The sequence below is a fragment of the Melospiza georgiana genome, chromosome 9 (assembly GCF_028018845.1).
Source record: "Melospiza georgiana isolate bMelGeo1 chromosome 9, bMelGeo1.pri, whole genome shotgun sequence".
Taxonomy (NCBI): Eukaryota; Metazoa; Chordata; class Aves; order Passeriformes; family Passerellidae; genus Melospiza; species Melospiza georgiana.
The window spans coordinates 11,584,023-11,609,238 of NC_080438.1; the positions used below are offsets into that span (position 1 = coordinate 11,584,023).

General features: G+C 40.6%; 1 long non-coding RNA gene across 1 annotated transcript in view; it reads left to right on the forward strand.

Annotated features, from left to right (window-relative positions):
• The first annotated feature begins 4,767 nt into the window (after nucleotides 1-4,767).
• Nucleotides 4,768-25,216, forward strand: part of LOC131086738 (uncharacterized) — a 99,593-nt gene continuing 79,144 nt past the window's right edge. Inside the window, exon 1 of the long non-coding RNA XR_009114798.1 lies at nucleotides 4,768-4,905. This is a non-coding gene — a long non-coding RNA (uncharacterized LOC131086738). The remainder of the gene's footprint in view (nucleotides 4,906-25,216) is intronic.

The window sequence follows — 25,216 nt, forward strand, 5'->3', positions numbered from 1 at the left end:
TGAAATCTAATCTTGTATAGACATAAATGTATCTGCCAAAGTGGTCTTTCTGTGCTGTAAATGACTCTCACAAAGTGGCAGCATACATTCTATTTTCAATCACTGTTTTTTTTGTTTTGTGAACAGATATGCCATTAAATTAAATGTTTTCCTTTGCAATTAACAAATACTTCCCACTTTAAAGAAAAGAAAAAATACTCGATAATTACTTTTAAAAGGAAAATGGCTAATAAAAGTCTTTGCAACTGTAACCCAAGCAAAATACAGACAGAAATGTAGAAAATCCCAGCAAGGGAGGGAAGATCAGATGTGGGAGTATCAGTCCTTTTGTGCAGTGAAAAAAAGGAAATGACCAACTCGGGGTCAAAGCTGCAGCTGGACAGGGAATGGCTCGATGCTGTGCAGAACAAGACACTGGAGTGGTGCAGGGTAGCAGACAGAGGTACACCCTTCTCTCGCTTATTGATTCCTCCCTCCAGTGCCCGGTATTTTTAGGTTTCATCACTTCCTAGAAACCAGCAGTAGCTGAGAACCCTCCTGACAAAGCCTTGGGGCTGTATTGCCGCTAATGGCTGTCCCACCTGGCGGCCGGGGCTGCGGCTGCTCTCGGTTCCGCTCTGGCTGCTCTTCCTCGCAGTGTGGCTGCTCTTCCTCACGGTGTGAGCGCAGCCGGCAGCAGCCGCTGGCTGCAAGCTGTGCCTGTGCTCAGGAACCCTGGCTAACAAATTAGATGGTATTTTAGCGCTCATTTCTGGTAGGAGGTGCAGTGTAGTTTGTGTCATTTTCAGGGAAGCCACGCGGAACTGTGGTTTGCTAAACTGCAGAGGAAATAACCATCTTTCCAGAGCAGGCTGGGCTGACTTTCTGGGGAAGGTAGTGATGCGCTTACACCGAAGGCTTAACCAAACATGAGATGTTCTGTTAGGCTGTTTGATAAGGACCTTTTATTTATGTGCTTGCTTTGCTTTTATTTATACTATTCCAGCCATTAACTCTTGTCTTTGTTGACAGTTCATTGGTTGTGGTTAGTAGTGGGGTCCTCAGATATTTGCCAAACCTTCTAGAAAAAGTACACCTTAATATTCCACCATGGAATAAGAGATGAAAGCGCTTTATTTGAAGCGTCTTAATGCTATCATTATGCATTCTGTAGAAGACAAAGACCATAAAAGTCCAGTTGCTGTTCATGAGCCAATACTTATTAATCAGATGAAAATAAGGTGCCCTAGGAAGGGTGAATGTGGAGTAACTGGGCTGGGATGACTCAGCCATCGTTACAGCAGCAAACTCACTAAATGGTATTGTCCAAGGTGCTTTGGAGGAAAGTTTCCAAAATTCCCCGTTTTCTGAATTTCTCTTTGCTCAGTTCACCTTCTGTTGGGGCACTTTCTCTGGGAATTCTGGACACTCTTTTGGAAGCACACAGTCGTGCAGAGCTTCACGGAGGCTCCCGTTGCTGTAACTGAACCGAGTTCTGGGGGAGCCTACTTACCCTCATGGGGGATCATAGGGTACAGCTGTCAATACCATTGATTCAAAATGTGCATAGCAAGGTTTTTTTGCACTTCCAAAGAGGCTTTTAAAAATGAAATGTTCTCTAGAAATGGCCAGCACCAATGCAAGATTCAGCCATTTTTCAAACATAGTCGTAAACACAATATATTATAAATAGGAATAGATTATTTGTCAAAAAATATTGAGCCTGTTTTTGAAATGGAGGTTATATCTTGTGATTCTATATTTTGAAAATATTTCTTGTACTTGGGCTTTTTCTTAGCAGACAGACTTGTCAGGACTTGGAGTCAGGGACTGCTGCTTATGTTTGTGTACAGAAATGAGCTCTGCTCTCATCTCAGTTATGCATCTAAAGTTGGACTTGCTGCATATAATACATACAGTAATTAGCAGTCATTCATCACCTGTCATCAGATACCTTCTAGCTGTTAATACTGTCCTAAATGTACTTCCTTTGGAAAAATCACTTTTCTAAAGACCCATAGGTCTCAGTATATATATAACAACTAGTATGAAAAAATCAACTAATCTAAATTCAGTTCCCAGGTGAAATTTAATGTTTGGACATAGGTGACTATTACATTTGCTCTACCAGCTATATTCTGTTCCCTCAGCAGGGCAAAATGCGTATGTTGAGGACACTACTGGTATTTACCTGATCCCACCTGTTCCTACACAAATACAGACATTATTTAGTACCACTTTTAATCTGTCCAATATTTTAATATTGAATAGAAGCATTCCAGCAAAAATGTTCATTATTCTATTATTGAGGCATTTCTTTCATGGAGGAAAAGCATAATTTAAAACTGAGGAGGGAATTATAGTAGTGCTCTGACATGGGATAAAACACAAGAACAATGGGCAGGGATAGTATTGGCAACTATCTTATCCCTCCCAGTTAAAGATATAAGCAAATATATAAAAGCATTCATTACTTGAAAACTTGGATTATGAAGAGGCACATTTGGGTGTTCATTTGATAGCTATATGGAAGTCCTGGAGGGAGGAGTAGGGAAAACTGAGTTGTCATGCAGCTGAGCCACAGTTTTGTCAGGTAGCCATTAGTTTTGATTTGTGGTATACCATTATGAACCAGTGAAGGGCAGCACTATCCAACTGTTCTAGGTAACTGGATAGATCACTAATTATGTTTTCAAGTTTACAATGATGTAAACATTAAATGTTTGACAGGATTTGCTATGAAAATGGTTGTGTTGCTGTATTACTGCAAAACAGTAACTTCAAGAGCCTTTTGTTTTCATCACCAGATTTCTGCAGTTACAAATTAACAACTTACTTGTAATGAATTTTAGGAAAGGCCATTTGATTCATTGAGATTCACCTCTTGCTAAGAGTATGATAAGTTCAATTGCTTTATTAGGTTGCAGCATAGGATCTACACATCAAAACAGATTTTAGCAAATGGAAATATGATTAGTATCAGAAATATGTGAACAATAATACAGATATTTTTGTAGCTCAAAACACTGGCTTTCTACACAAATTTTAGATGAGATTAGTACTTTTATTTCTGAAGTTTCCTTTAGCATTTTTCAATAGGAATTAATGATCCATGTGTCTGATACTTGTATTTATGCTCAGTACAACAGGATATTGGAAAGAAATTCCATTAACAGTTTTTTTTTTTGTGTGTGTGGAAATGTAGCTGTATAACTTATACAAGCCTTTTCAAAATGCTGTCTTATTTACTATGGTGTTTGGGAGGGAATAAAATTAAAAGGTGCTCTACTATTTAGTCTCTTTTTAAAGGTTCTATCCCCATGTGCACATCTAAAAAATAGTATTGACAAAAAATGACAAAAAATAGTATTTTGGTTTTTACTCCAAAAATAGTATCTTGACTTTCCAGAGGAAGCTGTGTTATACTACAAGTCCATGCCAACAACAGTTCATCTACTTACATGTAAAAACAAAGCTGTACATTGTTCTGGATTTGAAGTATTTGTCATGTGAATTCAGATGGTGACACTGTGTCCTTGCAATGTTTTCATGATGTGAGTGCTATAGTTCTTTATAAAAGATGTCTGAGTCTTTCTGCCATACAGCTTGCTCTTCTGCCAAAAAAAGTCTAACTGGTGCATAGCAGAGTTAGGATTTCACCTGTAGTGTTTCAGACACAGAATAGTAGGAGCTGCCTGAGGAAGCCACCCTTGGCTCCCTAGGTGAGGGGATTAGGTAGGCAAGGGTTCATCATCCCTGTAAGATCTGAGCTAACTGAGAACACAGTGAGGAGCTTTATGGCTTAGGGGTGGGCTGCAGGGAAGAGAGCCCCTGGGTGCTGCCTCTCCAGCCCCAGGATGGCTCTTCCAAACTGCATTTGAGAGAAGTCCTGGCTTTATTTCCTTGTCTTCTTTTTCACACAGATGTACAATGCCTTCAGCCTTGCAGTACTGTAGAGAGGGTGTCAGGGCCAAGATGATGTTAGTTGCTTTCTTTCTCTAGCAGACTTGTGTACTTATTAAACATAAATATCAGGGTATTCACCATTTATTTATATTTTAAATTTAAATTTCACCTGCATTGCAAGACATTTATTACTATATTTAATGTGCAAGACTGTCCAATTAATTTGTGAAAAATTCTGGGACACTGGTTACAAATTAAAATGGCGACAGTTGCTGCAATAATGGTTTTAATGCTGGAGAACCAGACCCATACATCAGATTATAGAAAGATGAATGAATCCACAAATGAATAAAATGATTAAAAGCTCAAGTTGGCAGTGGAGTTTATATGTTTACTCTGGTATGTAAAACACCTATTGATCTGAAGTTTGATCAGTAATATTTACAAATATATTCTCATATACATCATTGTGATTGTATTCTCTTGTGCTAAAAGTTTACTAGGTTACCTAAGAAGGGTATACTGATTACCCAGGCTGCCGCAGATGCTCGGACATCTTGGGGAGCTCTGCTCTCCTTGCATTGGTAGGGCTTCCACCTGAGCTGGGAGAAAGAGTGAGCAGGAGGGCAAATGTTTGTCCCAGGTGAAATGATACCATGGGGATCACTCACACTCTGGGGCAGTGTGTGCTGTGTGTGACAGCAGGCTGGGGACAGCTGCTGAGGCTGTGTTGGCCCCAAGTGTCTGAGGCTGGAGAGGGGGGCAGAGCAGTCTGGGGCTCTCAGCCCTGCCTCCTCCCTCAGCACAGGGATGTCCTTCCTTGCAGGAGCAGTGGAGCAGAGAAGGCTGTGGAGCAACGGCTGCAGGAGTTTGGCCCTTGGCATGAATAAGAGCAGGAGGAAACCAGACCCGTGCCAGGCTTGTGAGCTCAGGCTGCAGTGCAGTGCACCTCTGTGGGCTTCTTGTCATTGTTCTCAGAGGTCTGTTTCTCCAGAGCTTTGAAAAGTAACGTTCCTGAGGGTAAGCTTTCCTTTTCCTAGTCTCTTGTTCCTCATTTCCTTGATGCTCTGAAAAGACATTATATTAAACATCACACATGCCCTCCCCTCCTCTGAGCTTGGACATTTTGTGGGATCCAAGGACTGATTTCAAGACCTGAGAGGATGGGAACTCACTGTATTGTGCTCCAAAGAGGCATGAACAGAGAGAAAAAGATGTGAACCTGGAGGTTTCACTTTTTAAATAGTTTTAAAAGAACTATGAACAACGGACCAGTAATTTCAGAAAAGCAAAACTGGATTAAGCAGAACCTGGGGATTCTTAAGAGAAGAAAGCTGGGCGGTGGATATGGTCTGCTGATAAAAGAGAAAGTACAAACTGTGTCTGAAAGCAAATATTTTAACAGAATTAATATTTTTCAGAATGATTCACAAACACATAAAAAGGATTGAAAAAGTTTCCAAAATCAGAAGTTAAATGCCAAGGGGATGCATCTACCATCCCTATTGTAGTTGATGGTAAAGTTACAACTGCTTTCAGTGGGTGCAGGGTTCAGATCTGGCTCTTTCAAAGTTGCCTGCCAGGTGTCCTTTGGACCATCTACCCTATTGGGCTCTTTGATTTCAGCAGATCTGGGGCTGGGTTCTCAGGGACTGAGAGCTGGAAGACCATATATTGACATTAGCATCTGTCTCAATGGGGAATCTGCCACTGGCTTCCAGTCCTGCCCAGCATTTCACACAGATCAGAATCAATATCAGCCACAGTTGTCACTTTAAGTACTGGCCATGTATATCCTTGTGACTTATGCAAAAACATAAACTAAAATATGCATTCTCATTTTTCATATGCTTCACCTGATGTCTGAAATCACAAATTATATCCAAAATGAGAAACATTGTGTGCTCAACCAGTATATATTGCAACTTTTAAAAAATGCAGTTTTAATACAGTGTCATAATATATTATTCTTTGTATCTATTCAGTGGCATGGAGCTAAGCAGTATTTTTACAGGAAATATAAATGTGCTGCTGTGATTGGAGTCTGCAGTGGCCCTGCTGAAACATTCCATAACGGGCACCTCCAGCAGGCAAAATGGGGCAGGGAATCAGCAGGAAGGGTGTGCTAAATAAATACTCATAGGAGAGCCAAGACAATACAACTTATAACTGCAGGTGCTAAAGCTTGAAAGTAACTTTACTTAGGGGAATAATTTCATATTAGTTCTTAAGGGTTATTTTGTTTTGTAATTACATTCCCTTGTAAATAAATATGTAGGTTATCTTACCAGATAACACAAAGTCTTTTACAACAGGAAATTGAAATATTTAAAGTCATGTCATGTAATAAGTTGTTGCCTGAACACTCATTTACTTCTGAGAAACTTGCCCAACTGCCCTAAAACAGCTGCTCACTCCATTCAGATTCTTATTTAAAAATTGTATTTAAAATAAGGATCGGAACTAGAACCCAACTTTTGTTGGGTTTTTTATTTGGTTGGTTTTTAATTTTGTTTTAAGGCCCTGTTTTGCTCAGCCCAACAGTCTGAGAGTTCAAAAGATAAGCATTTTGTGACATGAACAACCTGAAATATATTTTAAAAGAAAGCCATTAGAAATACTGTTTTCTTTCACATTTCACACTTTATTATTGCTGAGTAGTGAAAAAAAGTCAAGAAATGTATCTAGAGTGATTTTGTCACTGTAGCATTATAGAAAGTGTATAATAATAATAATCCTATAATGAATAATAAACAATGTGCAGCTGAAGCTGCAGGCAGGAGGCATGTGCATGACTGCAGTAGAGATCTCATGGGTTAATTGTGTGTGTTGAGGGCCTCTTCTGCAGGTGCACAGTGTGTGGTGATTGTGAGTGGGGCTGGCCCAGCCCCATCCCCAGTGGGTGCAGCTGTGGCAGCAGGTGAGCAGCACTGACAGCAACGAGCCAGGGAATGCCCAGGGGCACTGAGCAGCCACCAAAGGGAACAGAGGGCACACAGGGGCAGGGCACCAACAGGAGGGGATAAAAGGCTGGGACAAAGAGCAAGAAGGGCAGAGCTTGCAGCCTTATGAAGGTTTGGTGTTACTCTGTATGGGCAGAGCCTGAAGCCTTCTGATGAGGTAAGGTGTTGCTCTGTTTGGATTGAACCTTTCTGAACTTATATGATGGCATTCTGTGTATTGTGGCTGTCTGAACTGTGGCATGTGCTGTGGCATGCACTGTGGTACTTTTCCCCTCCCACAAATGAGGAAATGAACATCTAGCAGCACAAACAATTGTTTTTCTCTTGTCTTTCATACAGGCTGCTGAAAGAGTATGGGAAATTAATTGAGTTATGTCTCAAAAATGGCATTAGCATGGAACGCCTATTTTGCTTTGGAGGCTCTCTATAATGACTTGTATGTGGATGTCTGATTGCAGCTGTAGTCTTATCACCATCAATTTTATCTGCTTGCTTATTTCTGCATCCTTTTATTCACCGCAGATCAAAATGAGAAGGTCTGTTTCAGCTATGTGCATGTTCTCCAGTCAATCCAATAGCTTCATCTATTTTCCTCTGCAGATAGGTTTCTTCACTCCCATCTGCTGTGTAGATCTCCAAAGTGGTGTGGAAATTGGTTCAGCAACCTCATTGTATCAGATGAGAGATGCATTTACTGTGGAAGAGATAGAGTACTTTCCTTCCCTTTTAACAGTTTTGAATCATTTAGTTAATAGATGGTTAGTGGCTCATGTAGCTTTATGGCTTCTTGGTAGCTTCCTGGGCAGGTGGGAATCCTTGGATGGTCTTACTGCACTGTGGTTACATAATATATGTGATGTCATTCTCTACCACAATGGTTGTTAGCAGGAGGATGGAATTAATCCTGGGCACCTCTGAAGAAGCTATTCTAGATTTGTTGTGGCAGCTAGTGAAATTATTAAGGAATGAATAGGGTGAAGTTTGTGTTAGTGCCATCTTTGCTCTCCCCAGTATGGTGTGTTAACCATAGCTCAGCCATCTGTCAATATCTGCACCTCTCAATCCTATTGCCAATTACTGGAACCAGCCACTCTTTGTATGTATTTTAGAAATTAGTTCCTGATTATTAAATCATGACTGCATGTTAACACACATTATTTTTATAAACCCACTGCAGACTCCCATGCATTATAAATAAATTGTATTAACTCCAGTTCATATGAAATATTTATAAATACTATGGAAAGGGCTCACTTTCTGTGCATAGTTATTAGACATTTTAGATTATAAAAGATTGCAAATGGTCAATTATGTAAAATTATGAGAATACAAACTTAAAACCAGGCTCATAATCCTACAATGAGAGACACAGAAAACCAAGATTCCAACTGGGTTCAAGAAGAGTGGCATGCTTTATGTTTCTTAATTATCTTTATTTCCCAGTAGCATTGCTATTGCCAGAGCTCAATTTACTATGTGCCAATGAAAGAGTAATAAGTTGCAGAGACACTCCTATATCAGATGAGAGAGTTTTGCTCTCCTCTGTTGTCAGAACATAAACCCACAGAGGTCAGATGATTTTAGCTGTACCGTTTGACTCAGAGCAATTTTGTAATTTGGGCAAAAATCAGCTGTGAAGTAACTGGTTCTTACCAAAACCCCTTCTGGAGATGGGCACTGAGGCTATTTACGTTGCTTAAAGTTAAGCAGCTAATAGGAATTACAAATCTACATATTTTTGTAAATCTAGGTCATAACTCCTGAGCCTTTGAAAATATACCTGAGTGTGGTAATAAACCCTGGAAGCCAGAGCAGGAGTACTGAGCCTGCTGGTTTGCAGTGCTCCAGTTTATGGATTAGGGAAGGGCATGGCTGAGTAACAGGAAGAAGTTTTTGAAAATATTCATTGATATTCCACTGAATCCAAGGGAAATAATATTTTCATCTCTAGGAGAACATGGGGAGACCAGTGAAAAATACCTCTGAAGCCCTCAGCGTGATGGTCTGAGCTGGCCTTCACAGTGCTGCCTGTTAGTTTCCCCATCAGGGATTAGAAGATTTTGAGATGTTTTACCCTTTTGTTTTGGTGAGGAAACACCTCTAAGAGGACTCTGTATGGTCTTTTACATAAGTATGATAAACCTGTTTACCCAACCGCCTCTCATCCTCAGCTTTCTTCTAACTAAATCTAGGTTACGTCCCTAGTTAGAAAATTAATAAATAAGTTAAATGTTTGTACAGCACCTTGAAGCTGTAAAGTGCTGCCTAAATCCCAAGTACTAGCAACCCTCTCAATTATGATACAGCATGTTTATACAAATATGTTTGATGTCCTCAGAACATTTGGACTAAGTGGAGCATATTTCCTGTTGAGCGTAGATTTTGCAAGTTGGAAGCTATGCCTTATGAAATGCAGACTGCTGTCACAGCATCCAGTTCAGGAAAATAATGACATAAAGAAACATAATTTGCCACATTAAACTCACATTTTCTATATATCTGGAAGTGGAAGTAAAAATTTAAAAGAATCCCTTCTTCCTGGTTTAATCAGAATGGTGTTGCTTTGCTGATTACAGGAGCACCTGTGAGTTTTATGATAGTGGTATTGCATTTGACTTTAGTTAATGGTCTGACTGTTTTCATTATGTATTTTTACAAGTTTATTTTTTGGACATTTTAAAATGGAAACATAATGAAAATCATAATGGAATTAGGAGGCTTTTCTCTAGAAGAGCAGTTTTCACCATAGCCTGCTCCTACCAGTACTGTTTTTCTCATGGCAAACAGAGGAGAGGACTGTCTTTGGGAACACTGGGATTTACTGTGAGGTCCTGGACTGCAACCAGGGAGGTTTGCTCTAAAGCTGTTCTTCTGTCACAGTTGCAGGAGACATGTAATAAGGTGCATGGAAAAGCTAAAAGAAAATGCAGTCAAAGTCAGTCTTCTAACTTCACCCTTAAGACAGTGACTATATACCAGGCTATTCTTTATTACCATAAGCTTTATTTGACTCAGAATATCTTTAACATTCTGATTCTTGAGTGTTAAAGCTGTCAGGCAGTACCTCAGCAAGCAGAATCTATTTTTTCAGGGAAGTATTTCTCATCATTACAATGCTTTTTAGCCCCAGTTAAGGATGGTTTATGAATTACAATATCACTACTAATGCCAGTAAAGAGGTCACATTTTGCTGTTAGACTTCTAACAGCCATGTCAGAATTCATATGCTCATTGTTGAAAGCTGATACTGGATAATTAAGCCATGCCAACAGATAGCCTCAAAGATATGCTACCAAGGATACAGAATGCTATTCATGGCATTAAAAAAGCTCTAAGGCAGAAAATTCTGAATTGCTCGCCATTGGGGTGGCTCTGCTGCCACTGAAGTAAAAAGTAGAAGTCCTGTCAGTCTTCACAGGAACTGTGCTGCTCTACTGACATGTGTCAGATATCTTCATCGTTAATTGCATGACCAAATATCTTAATTGTAAATCTGATTGAACCTTACTCATCAGTAATGTATTAAAAGTATAGATGTTCTTGCAATGACTATGAAGTCTTCAGTGTTGCGGCGGATTTTTTTTTGTTTTGTTTTGCCAGATTACGCTGAGATTGAGAGGAATCAGAGAAAACCCCTTTCTGAATAGTGTTCTGATTAGACATAGCTGCTTACACAGTGATTAGGGAGTCACCCAAGTGATAGTTAAGAGAATGATTCCCCATACTTGAGCCCTAGCCTGCTTGTGCATTGCTTTCCCTCCACAGCCTGGGAGCCACTGTGCCCCAGCAGAAGAGATCAGTCACAGCTGGCAGGGCTGCAGGAGGCTCTCCTGGTCCCATGCCGTGCCCTCTCTCCTGCCCCACTCCATCCTGCCTGCCCGCCCTCCGTGCTGCCCCACCCAGCGCCACTGCTGCCACTGGCAAAAACCTCCCGCCCTAAACCCCTCCTTCCACAGCTTCCCCATCTTTTGTCATGCTGCTTTCTGAGTCCATGATTAATCCCCACCTTTCACATCAGCTGCTGCCCTGAAGAGCATTTCTGAATGGCGGTCAGGGCCCTGGGCTCTTCCCCCTCCCAGGCCATTGCCTTTGGTTTCCTGCAGTTGCTTTTCATCAGCAAGGCTGTTAATTCCGCTTTTTTTTTCTTCCTTCTTTTAGCTCTTTTCTCTGATATTTTCCATTTCATGGAAATGATATGACAGTCAGAACTACAGATGGAATTAAACTGAGTAATACTCAAATTCATTATGCCAGACTTCTACCTATGTTTTCCATATCTGAAATCTAGTAATAATTTTTTTGTGGATAACTTACTGCTAATGCAACCTTTTCTTGTCTTACATTTTTTGCTTATCTTATTGACCGGACCAAGCCTGTAGAATAGAGCATCCTTCACTTCCCTGCCAGCTGTATGTGGAGACGTGCTGGTTTCTCTGCATGTGATCCCATATCTGCTGCATTGCTGGACTTGCCGCAGCTATCCTCTCATTTCTGTATGAATACATGAGATGGTATCACAGACAAGTTGAGCTCTCTTCAGTTTATGCTTTTTGTTCCCATAACACAGAGGCCATGGGAAAGGGTTGCTCTAGTACTCAATGTGTTCATCCCATACCTGCTTAATTGCCTGGATATCTGATTTTCTGTTTACTTTGTCTTGTTTGGCGGGTGGATTTTTTGATGTGTCATTTGGGTGTGCAAGCTTCTTTTCTTCTCCTGTGAGTGCCTTTCAGTTGAGGTAGCCTATCAGTGCAGGCCCCCTGTGTGACCTTAAAGGACTTGTTGTCTGTAGGAATTCCAAATCATTGTTTAAGCTGATTCATAAAGAGCATTTACTATAGATACTGAAAACCCAAATGCTTAAGAGATCTTCACAATGCATAAACTCTTATGCAGTATCTTTACTGTGGTGGTTTTTAATTTTTTTCTGAAATAATTAATAGGTCTTATAATTGGGTGCTCATCATGAGCAATTTCCAGTGTTGATTAAATATTTTATGATAATTCCTGAAGCTTTCTGGCTGTCACCTGGAGTAGTGACTCAATACGTATTTTTGGTGTACAGTAAGCAACTTTCTTCTTGAGAATGATCAGAAATCTTAATTCTGAGTTGGGAGATTGCTGTATTTTGTTCCCAAGAGCCAAGCCTCTTTACCCACTAGGTTGTCCAACTAGGCAAAGTTGTAGCTGGTATCTACACAACCTGTTTTAATGATGGTGAAGTGATGGATGATCAGAGTGTTGCTCCTTACCTCATTTTTTTAGTAAATATTCAGACTTTTTAAAATTTTACTGAGTGAAATCCTATAATCATAATTACATACAAAATTTACATTAATGTAATAGTATTAATGTATATTGGATTATGTTGTTAAAGCTGACCAGAATTTGATTTATTAAATTTTATTGAAATGCAATTTCTAATTAAAAAGTAGGAAATCCTAAGGTGTTATTTGCATTCTTTGTAGCATGTGCATTTAAAAGAAATGTTCGGTATATATTGAGATCATACTAATTGGCATGAGGGTTACCAGAGCAATAGCTTTAACTGAAATCCACAGGAAATAGCAGAATAAACCCCACGGTAAATATCAATAGCTTTGTAGCTCCCCATAGCACAACAGAGACTGCTGCGGGAAAGCAGTCAATTTCTATAGAAGCTTTATTTTTCAGTGCTGGTTTTCCAGCAATTTGAAACTGACAATGCAGAAAAATATTGCTTTTTCATAAGCAAAGTATTTTCTCCACCACTCTTGTCCAACGGCCTGATGAAGAAATGGCCAGTGAGACATGTAAGAGATCCCCAAGCTTCAGCTCTATTGATCTGTGTGAGATGAGGCTCCCTTGAGTGGCACAGTGCAGTGTGAGACTCTGCCCATCCCAGCCAAGGCGTTGTGCCCACAGTGTGAGGTGGAATGTCCAGGGGTCAAGGGGTGCATTTCAAACTCTTTCAGAGGTGAATGCTGCCTTTCAGCTTGTCCCTTTGAGCTGTCATCTCCAAGGACTCTTTAGAGGCTACTTTTGTTTGGATCCAGTTCTCCAGCTTTATTCTTTGGTTACTATGAAATACTTATATATATAATATCATAAAATAGATATATGTGTGTGCATATATATACATAAAATATTCCCTAACAAAGTATACTAAGAGCATTTTACTTCCTGGTATTTATTGAAATGCTACCTGGATGTGACTTCTGGATGCACATTATCATATAAATGTGCATTGAAATACATGAATGATTTAGCTGTTGAAATGTTCTTAATCAACAAAATTTATAATATTTATTTCACTGACCAGGAGAAGAAAGGAATGAAGCATGGGCAAGTGAAGTTGTCTGATTTTGACAAGAAAAATGAATTGCACTTTCTTATGCCAGAATACTTCCCAGTTCTCCCTCCCCCCTTCTGAAATTCAGTGTGGGGCCAGAAGGAGCTTGATGTTGTCTAGTAAAACCTTCTCTTTGTGTTCCTCTACTCAGTTTCTCCCTGTTGGCCATCATGCTCAGTAGGTTGCTCAATTAATTATTAAAAAATATATTCTTAATTTTTTGTTTGAATTAATCTGCTTCTTATGCTTTTTTTTTTCCTGCTAGATTAAAGAACCCTTTAGTGCCTGGTATTTTCTCCCCATGAGGTGCTTATCTGTTGTAATCAACTCTTCACTCAATCTTCTTGATAAGATAAACAGATTGAGCTGATCACGTTTCTTACTGTAAGGTATTTCCTCCAGCCTAAAATAGTGTATGTGAGCCTCTTCTGCACTTCAATTTTTTCTTTTTTTTTGACATCCTCTGCCTTACATGGCTTTTTTTATTTAAAAGGAGCAATCCAGCACAAAAATTGCCTTTTTTTCCTCCCAAAGGAACAATCATCATACAGTGACCCTATGCAAGCCTCAAAATAACAAGAACTGGATTTCTTTTGTCAGCACTCATTTATTAGGCAGCAAGGGCAGCTGAATGTATCTGAATCTTACTGCTTCATTTTTGGATGAACCAGGTTGTGGTAAAATTCTGATTCATCAGAGGGAAAGGTGAACAATGACACGTGTCCCCACGAGAGGCCACCTTGCCTCACAACTGCTGATGTGCTGGACTTAAATGGGAAAGCTTTGTGGAGAGAGTGGGAATTGTGTCCAGCACTGGGACAAAGCTGGGGATCATGCCATGGCCAGCCCTGCTATGCCAAACCTGGGAGCATCTTTGTACCATAAAGATTTGGGGATTTTAAACAAATCCCATGCAAAGCAGGAACAAACGTTTTGTGGGTGGAGAGGGCTCTGGAGACGAAGACAAATCAGATGAGTAGTGCTTGTACTTCTTTGGGGGTGAGTGAAAGGTGGCTGTGCAGGGGATGGCTGAGAGCAGAGGGAAACGTTTCCCTGCTTGGCAAAGTCATTCAAACCCCTTGTTTACTATCTTGTGATACTCACTGATATTGTTGGTAGTGATGTGGTCCAAGAACCAAATGGTATCAGCTGTGGTATGTTGAAAACAAATGTGATTTGCCCAAATTTGGTAATTACCTCACTTTAAAACACAGAATAGGTTGCAGATAATTAAAAAGGCAGTTTTAGGGCTAGTAGAATGAATAGCAGAATAAAAGACATACTAATTAAGTTTCTCTCTAATCTGTATACCTGGTGGAATCAAATTTCATTTTAAAAAGCAAAGTGATTTACAGGTGAGTTCCTCCTGATGCTGTCTTACAGAACTTGGCTTTTCTGCTGTTTATACCTGTAAACTTCCATGTGAGTGCAGGAAGCTGCCCACTGCGTGGCTGGGTTCTATATAACCAAAAATTCCATCACTCCTATACAGCAATGCTATATGTGGTGAAACACGTGGCATTCCTGCCTTCATCTGAAGGATGGAGGAGATGAGGTGTTGGGATTTCAATAGTTGCCTATGACTGAACAGTCATGGTTCAATAGTTTTCCCCTGCTGCTAAAAAAAGCTATTTAAGAAATTGCTAATACCTCATTTAAAATCTTGATCCTTTTGATGTGATGACAGGGGGTCAGGCTTGGAGGCGGTGTCACAAACAGAAAGATATGAATGTTCAGCATATACAAGTATTCATTAATGACTCATAAGCAAGTGTGCCTGGCGACTAATTGGAGATTTTTGTGCAGAAATATTGTATTTATGGGCTCCATAGAATCTAACTTATTTTTGTTCTGCTGCTTTTGAGGCTATCTTTTTGGCAGGAAGAACTCATTAATCAAAATCCTTCCTTTTGGAAATGACAGAGTATTGAGAGGGTGGGGAGAGAAGAGGGCAGGTAGAACATGCATGTGAAATGCCAGAGGGATTTTGTACTGATACAGCTCATACCACCAAATAGGAAAGGGGATGTCAGAAAAGAGGAGAACCTCTATTCTAATGCTGCTTATGTCAGGACATCATTGATGAAACCCAGCCCTCCTTCTCTGAGAAATCTGAAGTTTCATTTTATGATTCCTTTATATTTGTCCATTTTTTTAAGCAATGCAGCTAAAATCCAGTCTGCTTACCATCAAAGTATTTGAATTAACATTTTAGATTCTTAGCCTATTTCTCACTGTCTAAGGGTTCTTGGTGGAATAAAGGTTTGTGGAGAGCTGTGGGGTTTGAGCAGGGAGCCTGATGCTGTTCCTACTGGCTACAGGGTATCCTCTCTCTGTCCATGTGCAGGGGTTGCTCTCCAGCTACCACAGGCAGGGCAGCCTGGAGAGCAGGCTGTACAGAGCAGTGCTGGGGTGCATGGGGTACCTAGAAACTGAGAACAGCTGTGGATATTGCCTAACAATAGCTCCTCTTGAGCTAAGGCAAATGCTGTTTGCACGTTTTATTGCTATTGAGCAAGAATCAGGGATAATTTAAACAGATTGAAAGGTATCTCCACCCTTTCTAAGGACTGGAATATACATTCTCTGAAACAGTTTCCTTTGAACAAGAAAATGTGGTATTTAAGCTCTTTTTGCTTACGCTGTGTCATAGACTAACAGATAGGGATGTCACATGAATCTACTGGCAGAGCCACCTTTTATCCTGCTCTAGCAAAGACTGATTAATTTGTCTTTTTAAGATAATAAATATATCATTGACCCTGTCTGCTCCCATATTTTACAAATTCATTAACGCTTTTCTATGTTGTATTTTTAACTACTATACAGCTATGCAAAGAGAGCTCCAGCCATTGTACTGTAAATCACTAATACCCAGACTGAAAGCAGTTGCTGTTAATGAGATAGCTCGCCTACCGCTCACGTGTCAGAGATACTGGTAAAAGCAGGATGATGTGCACAGCATTGGTGGAGACTGAATTTGTGTTTCTAAAAGATGCAGGAAAAATGGACAAGATGCTTGTCCACACACCAGAGCAGCCTGTCTGCGATGCCAGCGGTTTGCAAAGAACATGAGAGAAATTAACAGAAATGTCCTTCTGATTAGCCAGCTTTTCCAAGTCTAGCTAGCATAAGCTCTTTAGTCTTTGGAAGGAAATACTTCCAAAGAGGATAGAGAATTGTTTTTAGGGGTGGTAATCTTCCAATAAATTACTTCTGACCAAGGGAAGACTTGGAGGGGCAAGATAATCCCAGAGTAAAGTTGATTTAACTTCTCCATTATTCTCAGAAAGGCTCTGGGATTGGAGGTTTGAAGACCTGTATGTGACATTTTTAAAAGGCTTCAGCAGAGGCTTAAACTCCTATAATGTTAAATATATTTTCTGAAGCAATGAGGTTCTCATGCCTGGGGCAAGATAGAAGGATTGCTTTTGTGTGTGCACTAACATGGATGGCATCAGCTTTTTGACAAGGTTGCAAGATGCAAAAGTACTTCTGGGCACAGTCTTATTACTTTCCTAATTAATAACAGAGTTTTTATTTTTCTCAGGAATTAAGCACTGTACACAAAAGTACTTCTCCTATCGGACATGACTGTACATCAAAACTGTCTGATCCCACCTCTGCCCGTGTGCTCTAGGTCTGCCACCGAGCACATTGGCAAGGCTCAGAGTGTAGCTGGCTGCCCCCCCGGCCTGTGCATAAAGAGGATATGACTTTGCAAGTCTTGAGAACCAATGCCTTTTTCATTCAGGTACAAGAAGGAAACCTGAAATTGTCATTCTTTGACAGGATGTACTGATTTGCATTACAAGGCTGACATGCACTTCATCTGCTTTGACAGTTGGCCTTCTGAATTACACTTATCAGCTGTATTAGCCCAGCAGCCTTTGGCAGAGGAGGAGCAGGGGTGGGTAGCGTTGTTCTTGCTGATCGGGGACGATGCATGGCTCTGGATGTCTGCGTTCCCTTTGGCACTTTGGTGGCATTTCAAAATATGACAGCTGTGAATTAGCTCAGCTATTTACAGGCTGGATTGCACATGGCTCACTGACAGGCAAGGTGCAAAAGGTTTTTTCTTCTCTTTCGCTTAGTGTTTGATTTCCACCAGGAAAGCTGCGGCAGCCAAGTGTAATAGCGGTCACAAGCCTCGATAAGACTCTGCTGATCTATTTGCCTTGCTAATTTCTGGAGACAGTTATGTTTGCATCTGCAGTAGGTCTCGGTGGGAGGATCTTCCTTTTACAGCTCTATGTGCTTGTGTTATGGGATAATGAAGAGGAAGGAGGCTGCACATCTGAATTCCTGCCCTCACAGAGAACCCTCACCCTTGTTGCTGTTTGGTGCTAATTGTGTTTCTGGCTTTCCCATGGCCTGTTTGATTGGTATTCCCTGCTGGATGACCTCTGTAGTGAACTGCCAGTGCTTGGTGAGCAGCTCACATGGCCTCTGCCCCCTTACTTTGTCTTCCTTAGGAGTAGGGGAGGAAAAACTCCACAACCACTGTAGGTTTTATTTTCAGAGGTTTTCTCTCAATATTCCACTTAGTTTGATAGTTTAAACATTGGGCTGAAATTCCTAGCTGTCATTGACAGAAGTTACTTTTTCCCTGTTTTCATGTCCATATACAAGAGTGTGCAGAAGGTGCCTGGTGTTGTGGGAGGAGACAGGATGGGAACACATCAGGAAAGGCAGAGGGTCAGAGAGCAGCTACAGCCCCAGATCTGCCCAGGAAGGGCAAGAGCCTCCTAAAGCCCTGTTTTGCTTTGCAGTAGGCTGTGTCCTGGTGAGGTTGAGGCTGGGCATTCATCCAGACTGAGCCCCTCTGTGAATGGCTGGCATGTTCTTGCCTGCTTCCTCTTCTCATGGAGAGGGTGCCTGAAAGCCACCAGGAGATTAAACAGGGAAAACTGCTCTTTGCTTCAGACACCAGAAAGTTGCACTGCTGCCCTCTGTACCAGACAAGGAATTATCCCTGTTCTTACTGAGGCTGGTAAGGTTTTCCATGCATCAGTGTCTAAGGGTCTTAAAAGAGGGAGATGCTTTCCCCTCAGCTGTCTAGGAAACTTGGTCTTCTCTTGTCAGATTGTACCTCAGCAGCACCTCTGCACGGCCTTGTTGTATAGATGTAGTCATATGTCTCTCTTATGTTATATAATCTATGTTTGTGGTGCAGAGTAGAGGATTGGTGTGGAAAATCATGTCTTACAAGAGTTATTTCTGTGTTTGCACCCCCTTCCCCTCATCTGACTTTAGAGTGATCTTTTTAAATTTTTTCAGTACCTCCCCATACAATTCTGCACAGTCACCACCAAAATCAGTCATCACAGAAAATCCTTCCCCTTCTGCCCCCTTGCATTGCTAAAATCTAATTTTAGCCTAGGAAAAAAGATTTAAAGAATTCATATGGGTAGGGTGAATTTTGTGACAGACTGGTCTGAAACTCCATCCTGGAAGCAATTCTGCCTGTCAGCTGAGCCACTGCAGTATCTGTAATTTTTATGTATTAGGGATCTGGCTCCTTTCTCTGGCATCTTCTGCCGTACAAAATTAGCCCAGCATATGGGTAGTGTAAATTGGAGGACATAGGTTTGAGTAATGAACAAACAGTGACTATGCTAATTGGCTTCATGGACATGAAGTTCAGTGTCTTCTGAACAGAATCACCTCAGCTGTTTTACAACCAAAAATAATAAAAATGAGAGTCCCTGATTTGGTGATTTTAGTTTTTTCTTTTTGTTTTGGCAGTGGCAAATATTTCCAGCCTTTTACTTATTGTAATTAGAGTTTGTGTGCTGCCCAATTATCTGCATATTGGTAATGGATGACTCCTACAAACAGGTGAGCCAACATCCTTTTCCTTTAAGGTGTTTAGTGTAGCTGCAGTTGATAATAAAGATCAGCACATCCAAAAGTGTTCATCAAATTCTAACATCAAAACAGTAAGGGAAGCAGGAATCGCTGTGCTCGTAAGAGCTGTAAATATCTTGTAAAACTGAATATCAATTTTCAAAAAATAAAGCTTGCTATAAAAAGGAAACCTCAGAAAGATATATTTTGCAATAAGATTTACTTTATGAATTTCTACTTACTCCAGTGGTTTCCAAACTTGCCAGGCTGGTTTTTTTGTTTTGTTTTGTTTTGTTTTTTTTCCCTGCAAGCATTTTAATGACCCTCATTCTTCCTCTGCCTGATCCTAATTCTGCTGCCCATGGTCACTGCTGCCTTCTGCACGGAGTGACCTCTGGCCCAGAGACTGCTGAGTCAGCAGCAGTGCTGTCTCCCTTGCCAGCCCTGTTCCTACACTCTGGCTGGCAGAAGCACCCTATTGCTGCAGGGCTGAGCGTGTTCTTTGTCCTTCCAAAAGTTGTGGGCCCTGTTGGGTGGGCAAGGGGGATGGAGTGGGAAGCTGGGACACCTTTGGGAAGTTGTTTGCTGCTGTTTAGGTTCCTGCTCTTGGTGCAGGCAGGTCTTGCCAAGCGCTAATGTTGGGATTTAGTGCAAACTGAGCTTCTATGGAGTGAGTGCAAGCAATTTCAGTTCTCTCACTATGAAAAGAAATGGATGGTGTAGAGGGAAAAGGAAAGAAGAAAAGGTGGTTTAGCCTTGTGAAAGCCAGCTCCTTGAGAGATGGTATGCTTTCTCATTGCTGTACAAGCACACCTCCATCCTCAAGTTAAAGTTTGCAGTCTGTGTTTTGAGGAACATAAAAGGTGATCATTCAAATGGGGTATTCTGGATTTGTCTATGGCTCTTGGGGCTATGGAGGTATTCTGAAATTGAGAAGTGTAATCTAAATGCAGTCTACAGAGGGCTTCTTAAGCAGCCTTTGTTCCTTGTGTTGGTTTAGAGCACCAAATACCTGTGTTTTAGGTGCTGTTTATGTAGTTTTTACTGTGAGTAAATGAAGGAATGTGATAGTCACATCTGTCCTGGAGGAGAGGTAGCTTTAATGGGTTTCTTGGCTGGTCATAAATCATAATCACAGATCTCAGAAATTCATGAGTTGAAAGGGACCCATGAGGGTCATCAAGACCAACTCTTAAGTGAATCACCCATACAGGGATTGACCCCACAAGCTTGGTATCATTAGCACCATGCTACAACACACTGGGCTCATCTCAGGGCATAAAGATCATAAGGATTCATAAGGATTGACCATTATTCATGGTAAATGAGCTAGAAAAGTTGTCCTTTCTTTCATACCCCTCCTCAGATGATCATTACTGTGCCAAAAACATTAAGAAATATCCTAAACAAGTTGCTTATCAATACAAGCATTTATAATGGAGATATGTGTGTATTTGTATATGCAAAAGACTAATAGTACTGTTTTTGTACTGCTGATATTTTAGGATTTAAATGGGCAGGGTTTTTAGAAGGGAAATGCCTTTTGTTGGATGAGTGGTTTTAGTTGGGGAACACTGGTAAGTGCTGGTGTCTATTCTCTCTCTGCCTTGCAACAATAGTGCCTATTAGTGCAATTCTCACATGGTTGTTGCCAGTTATCACTGATGCTGGGGCTTGACTTCCCCACCTAATCATGATCACTTAAAAGCACATTTTGGTTGCTTTACATTGCACCTGCTGGAATTATCTGTGGAAAATAAAAAGGTCATGCCAGTGGCACCTCTAGCCAGGGACATACTCGCAGTGTATGTTACTTAGAAATTTCATAGTCATGGCTGTCCACAGTTCTTCTCAATTATTTTTCAGGCATACTGAAAAATACTCCCCATCCCACAACTCATGGAGTAGAATGAGGACAGCAGCAAATGCTGTAGCTGCTGCCCAGTGTTTTTTATCACCAGCTGGGCTGCTCTTTTTAAGAGGAGTGCCTCTTTGTTACTGTCTATGTACCTCTATTGCCGTGCAATAACTTCATCTGCTGAGAGTAAAAGTAACCTAATTTTGAGTAATATTTAGGAGAGACCTGGCTCAAATATCCTGCTGGCCTTGTTATCTGTAAGATTTTCTGAAGTAGAGGACCTAAGACTGCCTCATCTCCCATACACCAATTTCTCCCTTAACTCTCTGAGGACTAAGAGGAGATTCAGATGGGTGATGACGTGATAATGATCAACTTGTGTAAACATGAGCACAGATTTTAAAAGCAAAAAATCATGATCTACACTTCTTGTTTTGCCTCACATTTAGTTTTCATGAGTTGTACACAGTGCATGCAACAGTAATGGGTTCTTTATACTCTTGGCAGATGACCAAGAAGAGCCACTTACTCCAAAACCCAAGCATCAAACATTTTCAATCTTTCTAGTAGATAATTTTAATTCTTTCCAAATAAAGCAGCGCAATTCAGGCAGTACAAAGCTCGGCAGGTAGCATGATGGTGAAGATTGAACAACTTAATTGTGTTCTAGATAGAAAGTGCCAAAAGGAATCAATGATATAGGAGCCAGTGAGAAGCAAACTTGGGCAGTCACCCTCTCTTGCTTTCTTTTCCATCAGAGACTAGGGTAGTTTGTAATTTAATAGTTCTACATCAAATAGTTTGTCTTTTTCTTCCACAGAGGTGTTTGTAGGAGAAATTCAGAAACATTTACGAGTGCTTAATTAAAAGTTTGATGTTCCATTATTATTAATTGTTATTATTTCATTTATATGGGCATGTCTAGCAAAATACTCTTTTCCATTTTTAGACTTTGGTCCAATGTGTAAACTATATTTGAAGAGGCTTATTTCAATTTAATAGCTTCCCACATATCATTAGAGAAAAAAATCACAAGTTAAGCAAACTAACTGCATTTGGCAGGTCAGAAACCTGCAAAGAAGCTTGGTGCAAAGTATTTTCCAATTCCAATGTTTTTCCTGATTTTATTTTTATAAAGCAATTAGGCACACATTTTTAAAATGTATTTAATAATATAATACCTATCAATTTCATGTACATAGTAAGGCAGTAGCTTACTGTCTTTCAAAATAGTCATGCCCTTTCAGTTACCTGCTGGATGTGATCCATTAAATGCCAAGTGTTACAGTGGCAAATCTACAAGAGGGGAAACAATAACAAAGACAAAAATCCTTGAACAAGAGAAATACAACTTTCCAGCTGGAGAATAACACCTCTGCTGTTCCTTTTGAAATATAACAGATTTTTAATAGATATACTCATCCCAGAGCTGAGCTGTTGGTCACCCCCCACCAAGTACTATTAGAAATAATCAAGGATACCATAAAAGCACTTCAGTCTTACACATTTGCTTTGATAGTATAGAAAATAGAGTCAATAGGTATCATATACCTACTTCTAGATTTCAGTTTTAGCTGGTCTGTAAGTTAAAAATTTAAAACTAGACAAGGCAGGGAAAATAAAGACACCTTTCTTTCCAAGGCAGAAATCCTTTCACTTCCTTCTCATATGGGCCACAGTAGCTCAGAAATAGAAGAATTTGGCAGAGAAAGAAAGGATAATTCTTAATTTTACTGTAAATGCAGGAATAATTTAGTTTATCCAAATTGCAGTTTCTCCTGGATGCTGTTACATTGAACACCCGTGCTTGCAGGCAGTGCTGTAGGCTCTTTAGCAGTCACAGTCCCAGGGACCTTGGCACTGTGTGTCCCAGAGAAGCTGGGCTGCCTCCCCACATGGGCACTGGGATTGCTCCTGAAAGGTTGTACTGGTTCTCTGAGTCTCCCTCTCACAAACCCCTTTACTGAGGAGGAGCAGCAGGCCCATCCCTGCCAGAGCTGAAATATCTTGGCATGGTTTTTGTTCATGGTGTCACCATTCTCTGACTCACCTAACAAGGTCCCTGCCTAGGAGCAGGGCAGGGGCAGAGACCCCGCAGGCCCGGGTGCCCACTGGGGCTTTTGCATATGACCTACCCTGTTGGCAGCTTTGCTGTTTAAAGGGCTGTGCTGCTCTTACAAATTGGCCCTTGGAGGCCCTGTTGGGCCAGTACCACCTTCCTTCTTCCTGCCCCTTTCTGAAGTCCAACAGGAGGAAGCTGGGGAGATGCAGTGTGCCAGCTGCCCGCCCTTTATCTCTTCCTCAGGCTCTAGACATGTTCCTGAGGAAACAGCACTGCTGTGGCAGATCCTGTTCTTGGAAGAAGCTGCCTTTCCTGGTGGCTCAGCTTTCAGGAGCTGTTTATGCGGTCTCCTCTCTGCCTTATGAGTCAATGAACTGCAGTGAGGTTCCAGTGTGGTTTGCCAGCTCTTGTGTTGCTGGCAATGCTTGCAACACTCTTGGTTGGATGTGCTGGGAACATGACAGTGTTTGTAGCCAGGCTGGGCCAGTGTCCCCTCACAGGCATTGTTGACTCTTCTGCTTTGTTTCCCTAAAGTACTTAGATGCAAAATGGAAACCTGTGCCTTTCAACATTGAGTGTAATATCTGCATTAGTTTGGAATTGGAATAAACTCTGGCCATAATGCTCTTTAAAATATGGGGTTTGCTCAGGCAAAAGATGCAGATGAGTATATACAGCAGTAAGGGACAAAAAATCAGAAAAGTACAAGGAGTTAATGTGCTCATTCATGGCAGCAATTTACTATTCCCTCCCTGTTCTTACCCTGTGTCTGAAACGGAATCATCCCTCCAGGGGAAAATAGTAAAAATTTGGAAGTACCTCTGGTTCAAATTAGAACAAAACTTTGTTTTCAACTACTCCAAAAGGCAAACAACTTTCAAAAAGTTTTAGATCAGAAATGACAAAGCAGGAGGTTCTTACTGCCCTATCAGTCAGAGGCAATTTCACATGCTAAAATCAAACCTCATCATGTTCATCCACATGACCTTGGCCCCAGGCAGTGAATAACTCCCATCCCTCTGCTGGTGTCGCCCATCCTGGACTTCCCCTGGAACTGAGGCAACCACCCAGCTCCAATCTCTCTTGCAGGCAGAAATCCAAGTAGGAGTTCAAAACTTGTGCAGGGATGAGTGTCCTCTCAACTCTTTTGAAGGAGTTTGGATTAAATGCATACTTAGCATTTTATTCTGTTAATAAGAATGCATAACAAAGATAATATATGTTGCTGCCTGTGCTGTTTGCACTATGCTGTTCCAGTAAATGTGTTAATATCAGGAATATAAAGAAATGAAGCATTTTTCCTGATGTGTTGGTTATTATTAGAAGAGGTGTAGGCCTACACAGGATGGAATGGAATGTGCTTCTTCAGAATATAGTGACTGATCCTACATTTTAGTGCTTTCTACTATATATACACTTGTTTTTATTACAGCATAAAGTACTTTTCCACAGCACAATCAAGAGAAATACAGTTTATGCATGTGTATTTATCACATTTTTGGCTGATATACTTCTGGTGAAAATTAGGAATAGAAATAGGGCTATGAATACTACAGCAATGTGACAAGTAAATTTAGAACAAGAGAGTAAGCTGCTATCTGGGACTAAACTTTGTGCAAGGGTTTTCTTTGTAAGGATACAAGGATAAATATGAAACAATTCCACAGAATATATTAGGGTGAAAAACAAATATTAAATTGAGGCAAATAAAGCTCTGACTTTGAGTCCTCACCAGTTTGGGGGAGAATTTTGGAGACTGCTATTTAGGCCAAATTCTCATCGAAATTTAGGTTCAGATATGACTGAAGTCCAAGCTCAGTAATAAAACCTGTGTGTGCCCTGAATTTATATGAATTATTTAATTACATCTGTAGTTATAAAAAAATTGGAAATAGTCTAAATTTTGAGGAAAACAACCATTATTCAAATCCCATTTCAATGTAGTTCTCGCCAATTTGCCTTCCATAACAGATGCTACTTCTCTTGACAGTTTATTGAGGCCAAACCATTTATTTCTAGCCAGAAAATGGAATAAATGACAAAAGCCACACTGGAGGAAGAGCTATGTTCTTGTCAGTGGAAAGGCTTTCCTTTCCCCCAGGAAGGTGCTGGTTGCACAGGAGGTTGGGTGCCTACCCAAGTGCATGTGCAGACACACACACACATTTGCCTTTTTCTTCTCGGGTGTTCATTAGCTTAGGACTTGTTTGTTTATATTTTTGCTCTTCTAGCATATTTCTATTTGGTTTGTTTGTTTTGTTAAAAGT